The sequence below is a fragment of the Pseudophryne corroboree genome, chromosome 2 (assembly GCF_028390025.1).
Source record: "Pseudophryne corroboree isolate aPseCor3 chromosome 2, aPseCor3.hap2, whole genome shotgun sequence".
NCBI classification, from domain to species: Eukaryota; Metazoa; Chordata; class Amphibia; order Anura; family Myobatrachidae; genus Pseudophryne; species Pseudophryne corroboree.
In genome coordinates this window covers 297075869-297096191 of record NC_086445.1, presented here as the reverse complement: position 1 = coordinate 297096191, position 20323 = coordinate 297075869, and the positions used below count along the sequence as shown (strand labels likewise).

The following is a 20323-nucleotide window of genomic DNA, read 5'->3' as shown; positions in this document are numbered from 1 at the left end:
TGATGCCTGCATTAGACCAAATAGAAAACATATGTGGGGAGCGACCCGGGGGGAATGAGGGGTTATTCCAGATAGAGGTTAGAGGGGAGGGAGATGTATGAAGAGACAGCTTAGTGTGTTGTGAGTTCCGGACCAACAGTGTAAGAGATACCGTTGGGATTGACTGGGTCTTTATAGGCCGGTGAATTTTAGGGAGCCACGGTAGGCAAGAAATTGAATCAACCTGAGCCATATCACTTTCCAAAGAACTTTGTTGAAGGTAGATGTTAGGTGGGGTATGAGAGAGCTTCCAAACGTTTTATAATATGCAAAAGGTAAACTATCTGGGCCCGGGGTCTTAACTTAAGGGCTGTGGACACCTCCTTATCTGAGATAGTCAGGCACAATTCCTTGGCTGTAGAGGAATCTAGTTTTGGCAAAGAGCATGAAGCTAGATATTATGGGGTGAGTATGCATGGGTCAGGAGAGGTGGAATCAATGTCTGGAGTGTTGTATAGGCGAGGATAGTATTCTTTGAAAATATGGTTGATGTCGGAGGAATTATAGTGAGTGGTACCAGTAGAGTCTTTGATCGAGGCTATAGAGGAGAGAGCTTTTACGTGCTTTCAATCTATTTACAAGGAGAGTATCGGCCTTATTGCTCTTCTTGTAGAAGCGCTGATTAAGCCAACGTTTACATTTTTAATTTTTTTCCGTTAGAAGTGCATTGAGAGCTGCTTTAGCTGTGATTAGCTTCGTTCGTATCTGTGGAATTTTTTTTTTATGAAGAGAGTCTAGAGTGTGAACTTGGTCAGTGAGAGATCTGAGGAGTAATTTGTGTTCCCTATTGCGATGTGAAGCATAGCTAATAACGTGACCTCGGAAGACAGCTTTGTGGGCTTCCCAAACTAGGGGAGAACAGCCCGTGTGAGGGTTGTTAAGGGAAAAATAGTCGGTTAGTATGTCATCAGTCTTAAACTTGAATGATGGGATCTTAAGAAGAGTCTCATTTAGGCACCAGGAGGGGCGGGAATTTGGCACGTCTAGTAGATCAAAAGTGGATAATACTGAGGAGTGACCCAACTGATGTGTTTGGAGGCCAAAGGGCCGCAAAACAGGTAATCGATCCTAGAATACGAGCGGTGAGGTGTGGAAAAGAAAGTGTAGTCCTTGGAGGACGGATTGAGGGCGCACCATGTGTCGAAAAGAGAGGCATCTTTGATTTGTTTAGAAAAAGCAAGGGAGATAGGACAGGGGCGGGAGCTTTTCTGGGGAGCGAATCTATCGAGAAAAGAGTCAAGTACTGTGTTGAAGTCGCCGCCCAGAAATACATATCCCACTCTGTGTAGGATGTTAAAGAAGGTTTTAAAGAATTGTTGTTGTCCAGTATTGGGAGCATAGATGTTTGCAATGGTCACTTCTAGGTGACCCAGCCTGCCGACCAAAATGATATATCTCCCATCCTCATCAGTATGAACTGAGGTTTGAACAAAGGGAAGTTTGTTACTAATAATGATAGCCACTCCATTGTGCTTGGAGTTGCTTGAGGAGTAAAACACTGTGGAAAAACTTTTAGAAGCAATGGTGGGGTGCCCTGGGTTCCTAAAGTGAGTTTCCTGAAGCAGGACTAGGTCTGCTTGTAGGGTGCGGATTGTACGGAATAGGTGTGAGCGTTTTGGGGGCACATTGAAGCCCCGGATATTCATAGAGGCTATGGTGAAAGGCATGGTGGAGAGGAAGAGGGGGAAGCGGAAAGAGAAAGGTCGACTCACTCAGTGCCAGGAAATAAAGAAAAAAGGAGAGGGGGAAGAGTACTCAACCTTGGTCAAACAGGATATATTAGAGAAGTGGGAAAAAAGAATATGTTACTCAACACAGAGCAGGGGAGGGTACTCAATAGTTAGGACAGAAAAATCCAGTTGGGTGAAGGAAAAAATCTCCTGGTCGCCACAAGGAAATAAGTGTAAAAAAATTGAACAATAAGACAGTATGAGGGCGTGGGGAGTAAGTGGTAAATTGACAGCGGAGGAGGAGTGGAGAGATTAACGAGTGAGAGACAGGGGATCGGATCCCCCTGGTTGAGAAAGGAGGAGGGAGAGAGAGAGGGGGGGGGGGTATACAAAGCAATATAAAAAATTTAAGAGACAGTCATAACATATAGGGAGAACAGACATAGCAGGGAATCTGGAGAACAATGTTAAAGTTATGTCAACAGATAATGCCGAACAATCCAAGTAACAGAAGGTATAACTATAAAAATCGAACTATAACGATATTTTCCCAGTTTAGGGGAATATTGATACCAGAAGGAGAAGATGCAATAACAAATGAGGCTGATCGAGAACTAGACAGCCGAAAATGTATTACAACAGTTGTGATTAATAGGACTGAGACCTGGCCCTCCAGGAGGGGATAGCCATACAAAAAAAATGCAAGGGGCGGGGAAGAAGATGAGCGAGAATCTAAGACTCACACATAGTCGTAAAATAATAGATATCATATAAAACACTCAGATAATTGTGGTCGGATAAAAATACAGAAATATTGAGAGTCTTGAATGTGATGTCCACTGTAGAACTTAGAGCGAATTCAATGGAGAGGGGAAAAAAAGAGGGGGAGAGGTGCCATAAGGAAGTACTACTTGGTATAGGTGTAAGGTGTTAAACAGAGTGACCAGCATCAGGGAGGGGTCCCGATTCTTCAATGTGTAACAATAGATCTCTGCTTTCACGAGGATACCCTTATGATGACAGTTTTCCCGTGGAAGTCTATAATCAGTTTAAAAGGAAACCCCCAGCGGTATCGGATATTTCTGTCTCGGAGAGTCTTGGTGAGGTCGCGGAGTTTCCTTCGTTTGGCAATGGTTAGAGGGGCCAGGTCTTGGAATAACTGGAGTTTAGTGGAATTGAAAAGGATATGAGGTTTTCCGTGGGTAGAGAATAAGACCCTCTCCTTGTCCTTGAATTTAAGGAAGCACAGACCCACATCGCGGGGGGGGGTTCACCATCTTTGGGTTTGGGACAGAGGGCACGGTGGGTTCTTTCCAGTGGAAGCTGTGTCTCTCCTAGGTCTGTTAACATAAAGGAGAAGAGAGTATGGAGATAGGGTTCCAAATCGACCACATTGACCGATTCTGGGATGTTACGAATGCGTAGGTTACATTACGCTCATGATTTTCAAGGTCATCGTTTGTGGTGGAGAATTCTGAGATAATCTGATCCAGGTCCCGACCCATGTCGTTTATAGCTTTCTGGAAGTTGTCTTGTCTTGCTTCCATTTTAGTAGCTCTAGAGGCGAGGGAGGAGATATCTGTCTTAATGGAGGCCGCTGCTTTATCCAATTTGGATTCCAGGGATTCCTTAAAGTCCGTGATGAGAGAGCGGAGAGCTAAAATATCGTCTTTGGTGGAAAGTGCAGGGGACGATTTAGCCTGAGATTCCATAAAATTGTGGGTGGGGGAGGGGAAACCCCTATTTTGAGTACTTTTGGTGGCCCTGTTAAAGTGTTGAGAGATATCAGCACCCCCTTGTTTAGGAGCCTTGGACGAAGATTTCTGCATGAGGACCAGACCAGTGGCGGGTATTTTAGCACTATGTGTAAAGTTACGGGGGGAGTATGAAGATCAAGGAGTGGTGGTTTTGGGGGGGATGAAAAGTAAAATCACCCAGGGGGTCGCTCTGTCGCCCCTTAGGCGGACATTAAGACAGCCCCGGAGCTAATCATTTCAAATAGGTAGCATACTGTAGGTGCCTAAAGGAGTTTATTTAGAGACACAGCAATTTTGAGGATCACGGGGGGTGTTATAGATAAATGCATCCAAGTGAGGAGCAAAGGCAGAGGAGGATTTTGTACACTGGTGTGAGTAGAGGGCAGTGCCGGTGTGGATCTGGAATACTGGCAGCTTGTGCAATGGTGGCTGGTGAGTACACTGAGGGCATAGGTTTTCTGACCCTGTACTGAAAGTCAGGTAAATTGGAGAAGCTCAGCAGGGATCAGGAAGATGAACTGGGTGGGAAAGGCAGTGCAGAGCAGGGAGCCGTTTTGATGGCCACAGCAGGTGAGCTGTGTGCCTGCGTGGGACAGCACCACCTTCCCTCACCTCCGTCAAGATTGCCGCCGCTCTTCTGCGCCCGAACGGGTTCCTCCATCAGACCCCACCACGAGTTCCGGGTAGTAATGGGGAGGGTAAATTGCAGCAAGAGGGCGGACAGGTACTCTGGCAGCTGTCCGCAATTAAGGGGGGATTCTGCTACACAGACAGTGTTGTGTGGGATTCTGCCTTGGACCGTGCTGTCAGTGTGAAGGCAGAAACTTATATATGGCCCTTAGATGTCCCGCTGGTGATAGGGTTGTAGGCTGTGCTGGCCCCAGGTTACACTCACGTTTCAGTGGTATGGTGGAGGTCTCCACGTGTGCGGTCAGCGGCGTCTAAGATGAGGACCCGCGGCTCAGATCCTCCGCAACGAAGGGTCCGGCCGGATAGCACCAGAAATCGAGGTCCCGGTCTGGGGTCAGCAGTAGGCCGCAATCCGCGGGAGCTCTGGAGGTTGCTCCCCGATTCCGCTACGCACACCGGTCCTCTCCAGGGGGGGATCAGGAGGCACCAGAGAAGCAGCAGGTGTATTGTGAGCATCCATTGGGTTCAGTTAAGAGAGGAAAAAAGCCTAATAGAAAGGAGCCTGCACAGCAGCCAGACCACGCCCCCCCCCTTAATAGAAAATTTTTAATTTAATAAAATTGCAGTTTTGAAGGCATTTAACTTCAAAACTAAGTGTTGGGGGTTTTCTTTACACCCATGGTAGAATTTATTATACCAAATGTTATTTTAATTAGAGATTGTAAGGCAGAATCTTTTCAAAAACTGTTAATTTGATGTGGAATGACCCATACGCATCTTAGTTGCAATGTGATCCGACTGAGACTGCACTGATTCATTTGATATGCAAAAGACTCCTGGTACTAGCAGTGTCTCATAGGACCTGGTGGCTTATTCGCACCAGACATCTTGTGTCGCATTGTGTATTAAATCTAGGGTTATGAGGACACATCTGTACTTCATTTTTGTTGTGTATTTTATTGTGTAACATAGGACCATGTAAAAAAAATTCCAAAAGTGTGAGAATATAGATGTACAATAAGAAATGTTTTGTTTGTTTTTTAAGTACCATTTCTATGTATTAATCGGATGGGTTTCCAGTTTGCATTCTGGCAGTCGAAATACTGTACTGATACCAACACTACTCAGAAGGTTAGGTTTAGGGTTCAGGGACCGGGAAGGTTAGATACTGGGGAGGGAGTGTTAGGTTTAGGCACTTAGAAGGGGGGTTACGGTTAGGCACCAAGTAGGGAGGGTTAGGTTTAAGCAGCAGGGAAGGGAGGGTTAGGGTTGGACACCACCGAGGAAGGTTAGGGTAGGGAGCAGGGGAGGCTTAGTGAACTCGGGGCCTGTCGGGATTCTGAGGGTCGGGATGCTGATGTCGGTATTCTGACCATCGGCATCCCGACCATTGGGAAATTATAGCAAACCCATTTAGGCACCTACCTGGAGAGTGTAGGGTTGGGTGGGGAGCTTAGGTTTAGGCATCACCGTGGAGAACTAGGGTTAGGGTGGGTGGGGCTTAGGTTTAGGCTGCAGGAAAGGTTGGTTAGGGTCCAGGGTTAGCTTAGGTAATTAGTGTATGCCGGCATTTTGGAATGCCGCTATCGGTGTATTGACAGCTAGCATACCAACTGTCGGGACCCTGATACCAACCCTAATCAGACGTATCAAATATGACTTTTTACATTTTCTTTTTCAAATTGTATTTGATGTGGAAATTGTTTGATATCTATAAGCCCTGCCTTCCATTTTCACATAACAATGTGATTATTAACCTAGGTTTACCCACCAGCAGTGGTTAATACATAGAATAATGTGTCCTCTCTGTAAATTATAATCCTATATAATAAAAGGCTAACACTGCTCCTCGCCTCTAGGGGGGGGGGATTCAAATATTTTGTGCGTCGTTAGCTACTAGATGGTGCCCGATGGAGCAATTCAGTTGTTGCTCTGTTCGGGTGTGCACACCCGTTGACATTACTGTTATGCTGTTCCATTATGTTGACGGGCTGGTAACTAGTTGGATTATAATTTGCAGAAGCATTCTGTGACCATAGCAAGGTCAGTGCTTTTACACAGGTCACCAATTTTTGAGGCATAATGACCTAAAGTTATGCATACATTATTTACAATAGTCTATCCATACAGTATATTAGCATCCCCTGTGTTATGATAAGCTATGTCTCCAGTGTGTGGTGTCCTTGTCAGACACCACACTATAGATTGCTATAGAAATTTTATTTGAACCCATTTCTCTTCTGCTTCCCACAGTGAGTCTGCCAACATGGTAACAGATGGTAACCATATTGGTGCCACCTTGGTAAATTAAGCATTTGTTTCAGTATTAAAAGGTGTACATACACAGACACACACATATATGCATCAGACCTCTTCACTTGTTCCTTCAGTGTCCCACAGCCCTCCCCACATGCCCCCTAAATGTCCATAGTTGTGTTTTTGACCTGATAATTAATCAGTATCCCATTTATTTTACTATCCTGTAAAATGCTATATAACGAGAGTTGGTTTTCTGATATTTCTACCCACTGGTCATAGAAACTCAACAATTTAACAAGCTGCAAAATGTCATCTGATGGCTTCAGTTTACTTCTGGTCTGCTTTGTAAATATGTATTTATGCCTTTACCCTTTTTGTACCTTTAGTGCCAATAAAGGTAATAGCTTTTGTGAGATGTACAGTGATGATTGATGGCATTCAGTTCTGCATCATCATCTGTTTGAGCTATAATGTACAGAGGACAACAGCCAAACAAGTAACATAAAAATAGCTCTATGCTTTGACCTTTATACTATGACAATTGCTCATTTCATCTTTGGAATACTCCTATTAAATAAAAGTAGCCATGTATGGCTTTAATATGCATTATGAAGCAACTATTCATATACTTACTATACACCTTAAAACTCATAACATTTTCATTAGTGTACTCTAGCTGCTTAATCAGCCATAAGGGCTGAATTCAAACAGCCATGGTTGATTACCGCGGGCTACTTGATCTGCCAGGGCTTTTCAGTTAGAGCCCGCAATCAGTCAGCAGGCTTAAATCTATGCCGAGAACATGTAAACCCACAGTTCTGGGTACATATCCTAGATTATATGGGTTGATGCACATTAACAGGTAATTTCCTTCATACGGAAAAGTCGGATTTATAGTCTTACCTTGATAAATCCTTTTCTTGTAGTCCAGTAGGGGACACAGGAGTTGCTTATATGCTGAGTATTGGTGGTGTGGCAGTGAGCGCGCACTAGAGAGTTAAACAAATGTTCCCAGCATGCCTCAGTCCCCCTTCCCCTATACCCTGCCCCTCCGACCTGGACCTGCCAGTTTTGTTAGCCAGCCCAAAGCAGTAGTGAGGAAAGAGGAAGGAAGACCCACACACAGACAGAAACAACCTTACTGTAAATAAACACCACATAATCACTGGTATAGGAACAAGATCCTGCAAGTCAGGTGCATCAGGGAGGGCATCCTGTGTCCCCTATTGGACTACAAGAAAAGGATTTATCAGAGTAAGACCATAAATCTGACTTTCTTGTGCGTCTACTAGGGGGCATAGGAGATGCTTATACACTGGGACGTCCTACAGCTGTTCCCTCATGGGCGGGGATGCTCCTGGACTACACTAAGGGCATTACGCCCAAATGTTGCATCTGCTGACGCAAAAGTATCAAAGGTGTAGAACCTAATAAGGGTTTGAGCAGAAGACCATGTGGCCGCCTTTCAAGAGGCTCCACAGCTAGCTGCCCAAGAAGCTCCCACCGATTGGGTGGAGTGAGCTGTGGCCCCCAAGGGACAGGATGATCTGCCGCCAAATGGGCGTGATGAATAGTTGACCTAAGCCGTCTGGCCAACGTCTGTTTTGAGGCTGGGAATCCCCATTTGCGAGAATCATAGAGAATACATAAGTAGTCCAACTTACGAACCTCCTTAGTTCTCTCCACATAAAGCCAAAGAGCTCAGACAACATCCAGAGTTGCCTTTTCCGTGGATCCCTCCACAAATGCAGGAGCCACCATTTCCTGGTCTACATGAAACCCAAACACCACCTTGGGTAGGTAGGCCGGATGCGTGCGAAGCACTGACCTGTCTGAATGGAAGAATAAAAAAGGTGAACGCCATTATAAAGTACTAAGGTTTGACACAAAATATCTTCCACGTGAGCCACTGTAGTTTGATCACTTCTAGAGGCTCAAATGGAGGAGACTGAAGAGCCCTAAAAACCAGAGCAAGATACCAGTTGTCTACCTGAGCCATAAATAGAGGCTGAACCTGCAGAACCACCTGCAAGAAAGTCTGAATATCTGGCAAAATTGTCAGCCAACGCTGGAAGAGAACCGATAGATCCAACACCTGAAACTTCAATGAAGAAAGTCTAAGACCCATATCCAGACCTACCTGCAGGAAGGTAAGTAAGCAGGACAGCTGAAGTACCCTCGGATTGAACTCCCTTGAAGCACACCAGGTGAAGTATGTTTTCCAAACAGTTTGGTAAATCCTGGCCAATGAAGGCTTCCTGGCTTTTAACATAGTCTGAATGACTTCCTCAGAATAACCCTTCTTCTTCAGGATGGATGTCTCAACAGGACGTCAAAGCAAGACGGTCCAGATCTGGATGAAGGCATGGTCCCCTGGAGAGAAGATCCGTTTACGGTCTCTGAGGTAGTCGAAGTGTGTTGATGGAAAGACTCTGCAGATCTGTATACCATCCTCTCCGAGGCCAATCTGGGACTATCAGAATCATGGTACCCCTTTCCTTCTAGAATTTTCTGATGACCAGTAGGATAATCTGGACTGGAGAAAAGACGTACAGTAGCTGAAATGACCATGGAGCAGTCAATGCATCTACCAGAAAGGCTTTGAGCCCCATACCTCTAAATATGGTGATTAACATGACGCCTTCATGTCGATGTCGAAAAGACCCCATCATTGGACCAGTACCTGAAACACATCCTGGTTTAATGCCCACTCGCCAGAGTGAAAGTCTGCCTTCCAGTTGAGTACTCCAGGTATGAAGACTGCTGAGAGTGCTGGTAGATGATGTTCTGCCCAGTGAAAGATCCTTGATAACTCTTCTCTAAATCATAACTGGCTGACCCTTGGTCCGAGTCTGGTTTTGAGTATTCCTCTGATAAAGGAGTAGAACTCCAGTGACCTGCGCCTGGATCCCTGACCCAGAGGCTGTGCTCCAGCTGAAATATCCACAAACTGCTGTACAGACTGCGCAAATGACTGTACCCATGGTGGCTCAGCATAAGACTGTGAAGGCTTTGCCATCCCTGTCATGACTACTGGTGTACCAAGGGTCATAGCAGCAGGTACAGTCGACGGAGGAGCAGACAAGCGATCCACTAACTGGGACATAACCTGCGTCAATGCAGAAGCCCAAGCGGGTTCTTCAGGCACCTGTGCCACTGTAGGCGATTCTCGCCTTGGACCCGTAAAAAAAAAATGGTAGTACATGTCATTGTTGTCCGGATGCTGTGGGGAGAGAATGTTGCCACAAACTGCAAGTGCGTGGCACAGGTGTAGTGACCTCCTTTTCAACTCTGACCTTTTGGAGGCATATTTCCTCTCAAAAAAAACTTCACAAACTGAGACCCAGCTGAGAGTGAAGTAACTGTAGTGCCAGAAAGTACAGCTACCCCAAACTGCAAGCAGTGCGGTAGCTATAACAATACCAGGTAGTGCAATAATACTTTCAGATATTTACACCTTCTAAGGTTTGTTCCAATATGGTGAGTGGCAAAAGAAAAAAAAATCACATGCAGAACCCATAGCACACACAACTCTCAAAGCACTAAAAAAAAGTGGGCAATCATACTCAGCTCTACTTCCATATGAAGCAGGCAGGAGTCTAGCAAAGGACCAGGCTCTGTGAGCAAGGTACAGGGGAGAGAAAGCCCTGAGCCTCCCTCTCTGTGCCAAACCAAAGCAGCATGTGAAACATAGCTGCTTAGCATTATAAAGATGTCAGAAACAAGAGGGAGGCATGTTTACCCTGAGGCAGGCAGTTGTCTCAGGCTCCAAGCGAGCCTCAGGGACGGGGAAGGGGCTGCAGACCTGTCCTGCTCTTCCTTGTGGTCTAGTAGTGTTGCACAGTAATCTTTGCCCCCGCTGTCTCCCTGCAGCTGGGAGGATCACCTCATATTATGCCTCCCTTAGCAGCAAGGAGCCGTTCACTCCCCTTCCCGGCATCCAGATGTGGCTGCGGGGGTCTCCTGGAAGTGTGTGCTATCCACTTAGGTTCCCCATGGGAAGTCACTGACCCAGTTGCCGGTGCTGTCATCGCCGAGTGTTGAAGCTGCTGTATAGGCATCCACTGGACGCCCGTACTGCAGCTCAGAGAGAAAAAATAAAAACGTCAGGGCTGAACACTAACCCCACTCTATAAAGGTGCCACTCCTGCAAGCACCAAAGAAAAAACTATCAGGGTCTGCCCAGAGGTGCAGAGTATAGGGAAAGGGAGACTGAGGCATGCTGGGAATATTCGTTTAACTCTTTGGTGCCTGCTCACTCCCACACCACCAATACCCAGCGTATAAGCATCTCCTGGGCCCCCTAGTGGATGCAAAAGAAAGAGGCTGTAGTTGATTAGCCTTGGGTGTAAAAAGCGTGAGGCTACCACCCTTGTTCCCGTATGGGAATCTGGCCATATGTGGTCTTCCATTATCAAAATCTGTATACCAATGTATTAAAAATCCATAAATAAATGGTGTTATGCACTGTATGTTTGTGTTATAATTTTAAATTGGTTCACAGGTTACATACAGTACTGTAGATTAGTTATTGTCTCTTTCTTTAAATAGTGTAACTGTGAACATGTAAGGATGCACAATACAAAGTTGGGGGGGGGGGGGATTTTGCTTTAAGATGCATAATGGGCTTGATGCAGAAATGTCCACAAAATGAACACTGTATGTGCCCATTTGTAAGCCGTTGCATTTCTGTGCACCAAACACATTCACTTTTTGGTACAGGTTGAGTATCCCATATCCAAATATTCCGAAATACGGACTTTTTTGAGTGAGAGTGAGATAGTGAAACCTTTGTTTTTGATGGCTCAATGTACACAAACTTTGTTTAATACACAAAGTTATTAAAAATATTGTATTAAATGGCCTTCAGGCTGTGTGTATAAGGTGTATATGAAACATAAATGAATTGTGTGAATGTACACACACTTTGTTTAATTCACAAAGTTATTAAACATATTGGCTAAAATTACCTTCAGGCTGTGTGTATAAGGTGTATATGTAACATAAATGCATTCTGTGCTTAGATTTAGGTCCCATCACCATGATATCTCATTATGGTATGCAATTATTCCAAAATACGGAAAAATCCGATATCCAAAATACCTCTGGTCCCAAGCATTTTGGATAAGGGATACTCAACCTGTGTCAATAAAACTACTAAAACCTATGTAATATAGCAGAAACTGCAAAAAAAAAAAATACACTCATGAAACTATAGTCTCTGAGTATCAAAGAAACACCAATCACTGTCAGCAAAGTTTTTGTGATCAGCCAGTCATAAGTGGCTTGTTACTTCTGGGGGGACCATCATCTATTGCTGTTTGTACCGTTCCCTGACCACATACCAATAATATGGGTTTGCTAAATGTATTTCTCTTACGTCCTAGAGGATGCTGGGGACTCCAAAAGGACCATGGGGTATAGACAGGATCCGCAGGAGCTTGGGCACACTGAAAAGACTTAAACTGGGTGTGAACTGGCTCCTCCCTCTATGCCCCTCCTCCAGACCTCAGTTAGACTTTGTGCCCAGGACTGACTGGACACTCACTGGGGGAGCTCTCCTGAGTTTCTCTTGAAAAGACTTTTGTTAGGTTTTTTATTTTCAGGGAGACCTGCTGGCTACAGGCTCCCTGCAGCGTGGGAGTGAGGGGAGAGAAGCCTGGACCTACTTCTTCTTAGTTTAAGGGCTCTGCTTCTCGGCTCCTGGACACCATTAGCTCCAGAGGGTTCGATCACTTGGTGCGCCTAGCTGCTTGTTCCCGGTGCCGCGCCGTCAACCCCCTCACTGAAGCCAGAAGAAAGAAGTCGGGTGAGTATGAGAAGAACAGAAGACTTCAGGACGGCAGAAGACTTCAGTAACCAGGTACAGCGCAGCGGTAACGCTGCGCTCCATGCTCCCACACACTATCACTGACGGCACTCACAGGGTGCAGGGCACTGGGGGGGAGGGGGCCCTGGGCAGCATGTTACTGGGGTCCGGGAGCCGGCAGGAGCCTTTTCGGTGCCTCTGCACCGTTTCGCAGACCCCCGCCGGCATTTTCAAACTTTCAAATCTGGCGTGCTGAAGCGCGCTGGGAAGGGGCGGAGCTTAGCCACACTGCTCACAGTGCCATTTTCTCCTCCACACGAGGCTGAAGGAAACGCTGGCCCGGACCTCCACAGCTCCTCTCAAGTAACGTTGAGCTAATCGAAGGAGGGGGGGGGGGGGGGGGTTTACAGTTGTGGTGCATTTTTATTATAATTTAAGCAGTGCTGGTCAAATATATCCCTTGAAGGGATATCGGGGAGCTGGGGTGTGAGCTGGCATACTCCCTCTGTGTCCTCTATCTGGGCTTCATTGTGGGCCTGTCCCCTAGCTGAGACATTCTGTGTGTGTGTCCGTGTGTCGTCAATACGTGTCGGCATGTCTGAGGCTGAATGTTATTCACCGGAGGAGGTTGTTGGGGGAGCGGATTCGGGTTTAGATTTGGGCCTGTTGGCGCAGCCGACACCTGATTTACTCACATTGCCAAGTACAATTAATACGAATGTAGCTTCTTTATCAAAGAGATTGGATAAGTCTGAGTCACAGACGTAGGTGTGGAAAAAGTCCATAGAGGAGGCTTTGTTTCAGGTGCAGACCCCATCGGGATCGCAAAAACGGCCATTTACTCAAGTGGTAGATACTGATACCGACACGGAATCTGATTCCGAGGTCAATTTCACTGAGGCTGCTTTGCATCCACGTTTAGTGAAGAGTATTCAATACATGATTGTGGCTATAAAAGATGTTTTACACGGTGCAGGAAACAAGGATTTGCTTGTTCAAAGGGAAAAAACCTAAGGTGAAGTTTCCCCCCCTCTCATGAAATGAATACTCTTTGTGAAAAGGCTTGGGGGTCGCCGGATAAGAGGTGGCAGATTCCCAAGAGGATTTACATGGCGTATCCTTTCCCCTCTGATGACAGGGAAAAATGGGAGTCGTCTCCAAATGTTGACAAAGCTCTATCTCGTTTGTCTAAGAAAGTGGCGCTTCCGTCTCCTGACACGGCAGCTCTCAAGGATCCGGCGGATCGCAAGCTGGAGACGTCTCTGAAGTCCATTTTCGCTAATTTGGGTGCATTGCTCAGACCTGCGGTGGCGTCGGTATGGGTGAGTAGTGCTATTGCTAAATGGGCTGAGAATTTAGCTAATAATATGGATACCCTTGATAAAGATAATGTTCTTTTGACTCTTGGTTATATCAAGGACACTGCAGATTACCTGAAGGATGCGGCGAGGGATGTTTGTCTCTTGGGATCAAGAGTCAATGCCATGTCAATATCGGCAAGGAGGGCGTTGTGGATCCATCAATGGAATGCTGATGCCGACTCCAAGAGAGCTATGGAAGCTTTACCCTTCAAAGGTAATGTCTTGTTTGGGGACGGCTTGGCGGACCTAGTCTCTACCGCGACGGCGGGTAAGTCCTCTTTTCTTCCCTATGTTCCCACACAACACAAAAAGGCACCACATCAGCAGATGCAGTCCTTTCGTCCCAATAAATACAGGCGTGGAAAATGTTCGTCCTTCCTCGCTTCTAAGGGTAAAGGAAGGGGAAGGAAGTCGCCTGCCGTGTCCGGCGCCCAGGACCAAAAGACCTCCCCTGCCTCTACCAAGTCCACCGCATGACGCTGGGGCTTCCCTCGGGGAGTCCGGACCGGTGGGGGGCCGTCTGCAAGTCTTCAGTCAGGTCTGGATTCAATCAGACCTGGATCCTTGGGTCCTAGAGATTGTGTCTCAGGGATACAAGCAGGAGTTTCGGAAGGTGCCCCCTCACCGGTTTTTAATTTCGGCCTTAGCAGTGTCTCTTCCAGACAGGGAGCTGGTGCTGGCAGCGATACAAAAATTGTGTCAACAGAGGGTCATTGTTCCTGTTCCCCCGTCACAACGGGGGGAGGGGTTCTACTCGAGCCTATTTGTTGTGCCGAAACCGGACGGTTCGGTCAGACCGATTCTGAATCTAAAATCCCTCAATCCATACTTGAAAGTTTTCAAGTTCAAGATGGAATTTCTTTGAGTGGTGATTTCCAGCCTAGAAGGGGGGGGATTTTATGGCGTCAGTCGACATAAAGGATGCCTACTTACACGTCCCGATATATCCTTCGCATCAGGCCTTCCTCAGGTTTGCGATACAGGATTCTCATTACCAATTTCAGACGTTGCCGTTTGGGCTTTCCACGGCCCCGAGGATTTTCACCAAGGTTATGACAGAAATTATGGTTCTCCTTCACAAGCAAGGGGTTACAATTATCCCGTACTTGGACGATCTCCTGATAAAGGCGAGGTCCAGGGAACAGTTGCTGAGGAGTGTAAATTTGGTGCTGCCGGTGCTGCGACAGCACGGTTGGGTGCTAAATTTGCCGAAATCTCAGTTGATTCCGACCACTCGGCTGTCTTTTCTGGCCATGATTCTGGACACGGAGTTACGGAGAGTATTTCTTCCAGAAGAAAAAGCTCTGGAACTGCAGTCGATGGTCAGGGAACTTCTGAGGCCGACGAGTGTGTCAATCCATCACTGTACTCGGGTTCTGGGGAAGATGGTTGCGGCGTACGAAGCCATTCCGTTTGGCAGGTTTCATGCCCGGGTGTTTCAGTGGGACTTGCTGAGCAAATGGTCCGGGTCTCACCTGCACATGCACCGGAAGATAAGTCTTTCTCCCAGTGCCAGATTTCCTCTTCTGTGGTGGCTACAAAGTTCTCACCTCCTAGAAGGACGCCGGTTCGGTATTCTGGACTGGGTACTTCTGACAACAGATGCAAGTCTCCGGGGCTGGGGTGCAGTCACCCAAGGAAGAAACTTCCAGGAGAGATGGCCGCTCCAGGAAGCGTATCTCCACATAAATGTTCTCGAGTTAAAAGCCATTTACAACGGCCTACTACAAGCAAGAAGCCTTCTTCAGGGTCGACCTGTCCTGGTACAGTCAGACAACATCACAGCGGTGGCACATATAAACAGTCAAGGCGGAACAAGGAGCAGGGCGGCAATGGCGGAGGCCACAAGAATCCTTTGCTGGGCGGAACAACACGTGAGCGCCCTGTCAGCAGTCTTCCTACCGGGAGTGGACAACTGGGAAGCAGATTTCCTCAGCAGACACGATCTCCATCCGGGAGAGTGGGCTCTTAACCAAGAGGTATTTGCAGAGGTGACGAAGCATTGGGGAATTCCGTTTATCGACATGATGGGGTCTAGTCTCAACAAGAAGCTCCCGAGGTATTGTTCCAGGTCAAGGACCCCCAAGCCAGTGCGGTGGACGCCCTGGTGTCTCCGTGGGTGTTCAAGTCAGTGTATGTGTTCCCTCCACTTCCTCTCATTCCAAAGGTACTGGGGATCATTCGTCGAGCAAGGGTTCAGGCGATTCTCGTCGTTCCAGATTGGCCAAGAAGGGCCTGGTACCCGGATCTTCAGGAATTACTGGTGGAAGATCCTTGGCCGCTTCCTCTAAGAGAGGACCTGTTGTTGAAGGGTCCATGCGTGTTTCCAGACTTACCGCGGCTGCGTTTGACGGCATGGAAGTTGAGCGCCAGATCTTAGCTCGTTAGGGTATTCCCGGTGAGGTCATTCCTACTCTCATTAAGGCTAGGAAGGAGGTAACGGCGAAACATTATCACCGTATTTAGAGGAAGTATGTTTTCTGGTGTGAGACTAAAATGGCTCCTGCGGAAGATTTTCATTTGGGTCGTTTTCTCCACTTTTTGCAGGCAGGTGTAGATGCAGGCCTGAAATTGGGCTCCATCAAAGTGCAGATTTCCGCTTTGTCTATTTTCTTTCAAAAGGAATTAGCTGTCCTCCCAGAGGTTCACACGTTTGTGAAAGGAGTATTGCATATCAATCCTCCGTTTGTGCCTCCTGTGGCTCCATGGGATCTTGACGTGGTTTTACAGTTTCTCATGTCTTCCTGGTTTGAACCTTTGCGTAAGGTTGAGTTGAAGTTTCTCACCTGGAAGGTAATCATGCTGTTGGCGCTGGCGTCTGCCAGGCGAGTGTCAGAGTTGGCGGCCTTATCTCGTAAGAGCCCGTACTTGATTTTTCATTCGGATAGGGCGGAATTGAGGACTCGTCAACAATTTCTACCGAAGGTGGTTTCTACGTTTCACATTAACCAACCTATTGTGGTGCCGGTGGCTACGGATGCTGTGGCAGTTCCAAAGTCTCTGGATGTGGTGAGAGCTTTGAAGATCTACGTCGCCCGAACGGCTGTTGCCAGGAAAACTGATGCGCTGTTTGTCCTGTATGCTTCTAACAAGATTGGTCATCCTGCTTCAAAACAGACTATTGCACACTGGATTTGTAGTACGATTCAGCAGGCTCATTCTTCGGCCGGGCTACCGGTGCCGAAGTCAGTAAAAGCCCATTCTACCAGAAAAGTGGGCTCGTCTTGGGCGGCTGCCCGAGGCATCTCGGCTTTACAGCTTTGCCGAGCGGCCACCTGGTCGGGTTCAAACACTTTTGCTAAGTTCTATAAGTTTGATACCCTGGCTGTTGAGGACCTTGCGTTTGCTCAGTCGGTGCTGCAGAGTCGTCCGCACTCTCCCGCCCGGTCTGGAGTTTTGGTATAAACCCCATGGTCCTTTTGGAGTACCCAGCATCCTCTAGGACGTAAGACAAAAATAGGATTTTGGTACCTACCGGTAAATCCTTTTCTCCTAGTCCATAGAGGATGCTGGGGACTCCAAAAGGACCATGGGGTATAGACGGGATCCGCAGGAGCTTGGGCACACTGAAAAGACTTAAACTGGGTGTGAACTAGCTACTCCCTCTATGCCCCTCCTCCAGACCTTAGTTATAGGAACTGTGCCCAGGAGAGACGAACATTTCGAGGAAAGGATTTTTGTGTAAACTAAGGGCTACAAACATACCAGCCCACACCACAAACATACCGTACAACCGGAGTAACAGTAAACCAGATAACCGTATGAATTAACAACAGAAACAAGCTGAAAACCAGAAATACACAACCCGTGTATAAACTAAGTTAACCAACAAGAATACACTGCAAATAACAGTCTGCACTGGGATGGGCGCCCAGCATCCTCTTTGGACTAGGAGAAAAGGATTTACCGGTAGGTACCAAAATCCTATTTTTTCCCTTTCTTTTCTGTATCTGCATGTTTTTGGCATTTCAACAACACCCTCTTAATGTACTTTGCATACAGTAGAACACCCTGCCCCATTCTTCACATCCTTCAGCAGACAGGTGTGTGCACCTACTCTACTGGACATGCACAATGCAAATTCACAAAGCATGTGCTATACCAACTTGCGTAGTAATCATTATGTCCCAAAAATATCACGGTTATGTTTACACTCATGATTCATTAACATTAGTAAAAAATTGTAATAACAAATGGGAGCCATACTGCATAGAACTTTATATATACAGATGTGTCCTCTTACATCCTTGCTGCAGTCATGCTAAACAGACCTTGAAGTCGTGCCATGCCATGACGGGACTCTGTAGCACCAAGCGTTTTTAAAAAATGTTTCCACAAAAATGTGCCTTAGACGTGAAGTAATGTACTATGACGCACAATCAGCTTCTGCTGATTAAAATGAATATGCAGCATGCCTATATTCTGTGTGTAATTGTCCGATGCATTTTCACAGAAAAAAAAACAAAAACAAAAAAGATGTTCAGCGCTACCGAGTCACATGGCACTCATGCGTTATGTGTAACACGACTTGAAGCATACGGAGCAATGATGTAAGAGGACATATCTGTATGTCAGTTTCCGATCCTAAGCGTCCACTGAATATAGGACAGTTGGCCCTACATTATGAACATGACGTTTTCCCCCTATATAACCATTTGAAACCGGATATGCTGCCAGTAGTGTAAAATGATTGCTTTCCCACTGCTTCAAAATTTAGTTTATGTGTTTATGTAAAAAATTAAGTATGGTACCCCGGGTGTTGGTGTGGGCACAGAAGAGTTAGTTTTAGATATTAAATTACAGTTGAAATGCTGGATCTAGCAAATATGGATAGTACAGATGGTGTAATTGTTAGTGTTACTATCTCACATCACTGAGGTCATGAGATCATTCCCACCATGGCTCTATCTATGTGGAGTTTGAATATACTCCCCATGTTTGCATGTGTTTCCTCCGGGTATGCCAATATCCTCTTAACAATCCAAAATATACTGACAAGTTAATTGGCTCCCAACAAAAATTAACCATGGTGTGTAAGTGTGTATGTACGTGGGCAGACTAGATGGGCCAAGTGGTTCTTACCTGCCTCAAATATTGTGTTTGTGTCTTCTCTAGCGTCGACTCCACAAGTTTACCTTTGTCATGCTATATCAGAGTGGATAATCCCATACACACAGTAAAATGACATAGTGTAACAGCCTTTTATGAATAGAATAATCAAGTAGATATATTAAAAGGTCTAAGGATGTGAGTCCTGTGTAGGTCACTGTATGAAGAAAACAGTGATGGAATAGAACAAATAAGACAGTAGTTTCCTATACAATAGGTAATGGGTACTAATTCTCTAATTGTTAAATATGCTGATCTTAAGTGCTGCAGCACTTCTTTGGCTTCTACTAGGGAAAATACAGTTTCTGGGTTACTTCAATACACTAGACACTTAATAAGAATCACAAAACACACACATAATTAAATAAACAAATTATTACTTAGCAGACTAGTGAAACTCCAAACTGATCAGTCATTTACTTTAAAGTGAACAAACAGTTCTGTTGTAGGAGCACTCTCTTGTTAGGTGGTCACTGTCCTATAACATGCATATACTTATAATCCGCAATAAACAAAGGTAATATCTTTAGCATACAATGCTGGTCTTTCTTGATACCAGAGAACTATAGCTTTTGTTTTGTCAGTAATAAAGCACAATAAACATAGTTCCCTTTCTAGCACAGTTATCTTCAGTGCTCAATAGTATAAATGGCTTAGTCCCAAAATGCATTTCAGTAAGCTTATAATGCTCTCTCAAATTTGCTCCCTATCTATATAATAGATTAATTTACTGGTTCAGTAATAACTTGGGCAGGACATACAGTATGTCACACTGTTAGCATATTCATACCTCTAGCTCAGTATCTTGTATATATCAGACTTTCCTTTTGCCGGCTTGTCTCTTTTATGCACTCTGCAGCTCCACCTGGTAGCAGCCTTCCAGATCACAGTGTCCATTAGCTCCTATAGATCCTAGGGTATAGCAAAATGTATACAGTTTATATTGCTATACCATAGGAGATTAATAAAGTATGTACAGTTATTACTATCTAAATTGTAGGTTTTTTACCTTTTGACCTTCAAGGGACTTTTTTTTTCAGTGCCACTCAGTACTCCACCGTGGCTGACTAGCTACCTATTACTGCTGTGGTACACAAAGGTTTCATTCATTTGGATGATTACAATTGCTACTTAGCTGGACGTGGGCTCCCAACAGAGATGATTAGAGGTGATGAAATTTAGAGACAGTCACAATTATAACTAAAATTAATTCAGAGAGACGTATGTGGCCAAGTGTTTGTTGTTTTTTCAGTGAAATGCCCTAAAACAATAATTTTGGCTTAAAAATGTTTGTTCGCCTAATCAAAGTACAGTTGCAATTCACTTTATTTTAACTAGGCTGGGTTTAAATTTGCAATCAATCTTCATTTATGCATTTTAATTGGTTACAATACATCTTGCATGTTCTCACCATTCCATTATATCTGTTTATTGCTCTCTATACAGTATGTTTAGTTTGGCTGTGCTCAGTTTTAGAGATTAGTATGAGTTAGAGTAGAAGATAATAATGTCCCAGACTATCAAAATAATGCATTGTATCCAATTGGCATATGGGATACCATAACTCCCTCTGTACTGCTAAGACAATTGTTGCTCCTCCTATGACCCTGCCAAGCCCCTATAGTGAACTGCCCAGTATCAAGGATGTCACTTGATCTTGAGTTGCCAGGAATTCACATGATTTATATT

General features: G+C 45.6%; 1 protein-coding gene across 6 annotated transcripts in view; it reads left to right on the top strand.

Moving 5' to 3' along the window:
- The window catches only part of DIAPH3 (diaphanous related formin 3), a 1416707-nt gene that overhangs the window by 1133616 nt on the left and 262768 nt on the right, over window positions 1-20323 (top strand). The window lies entirely within an intron of this gene.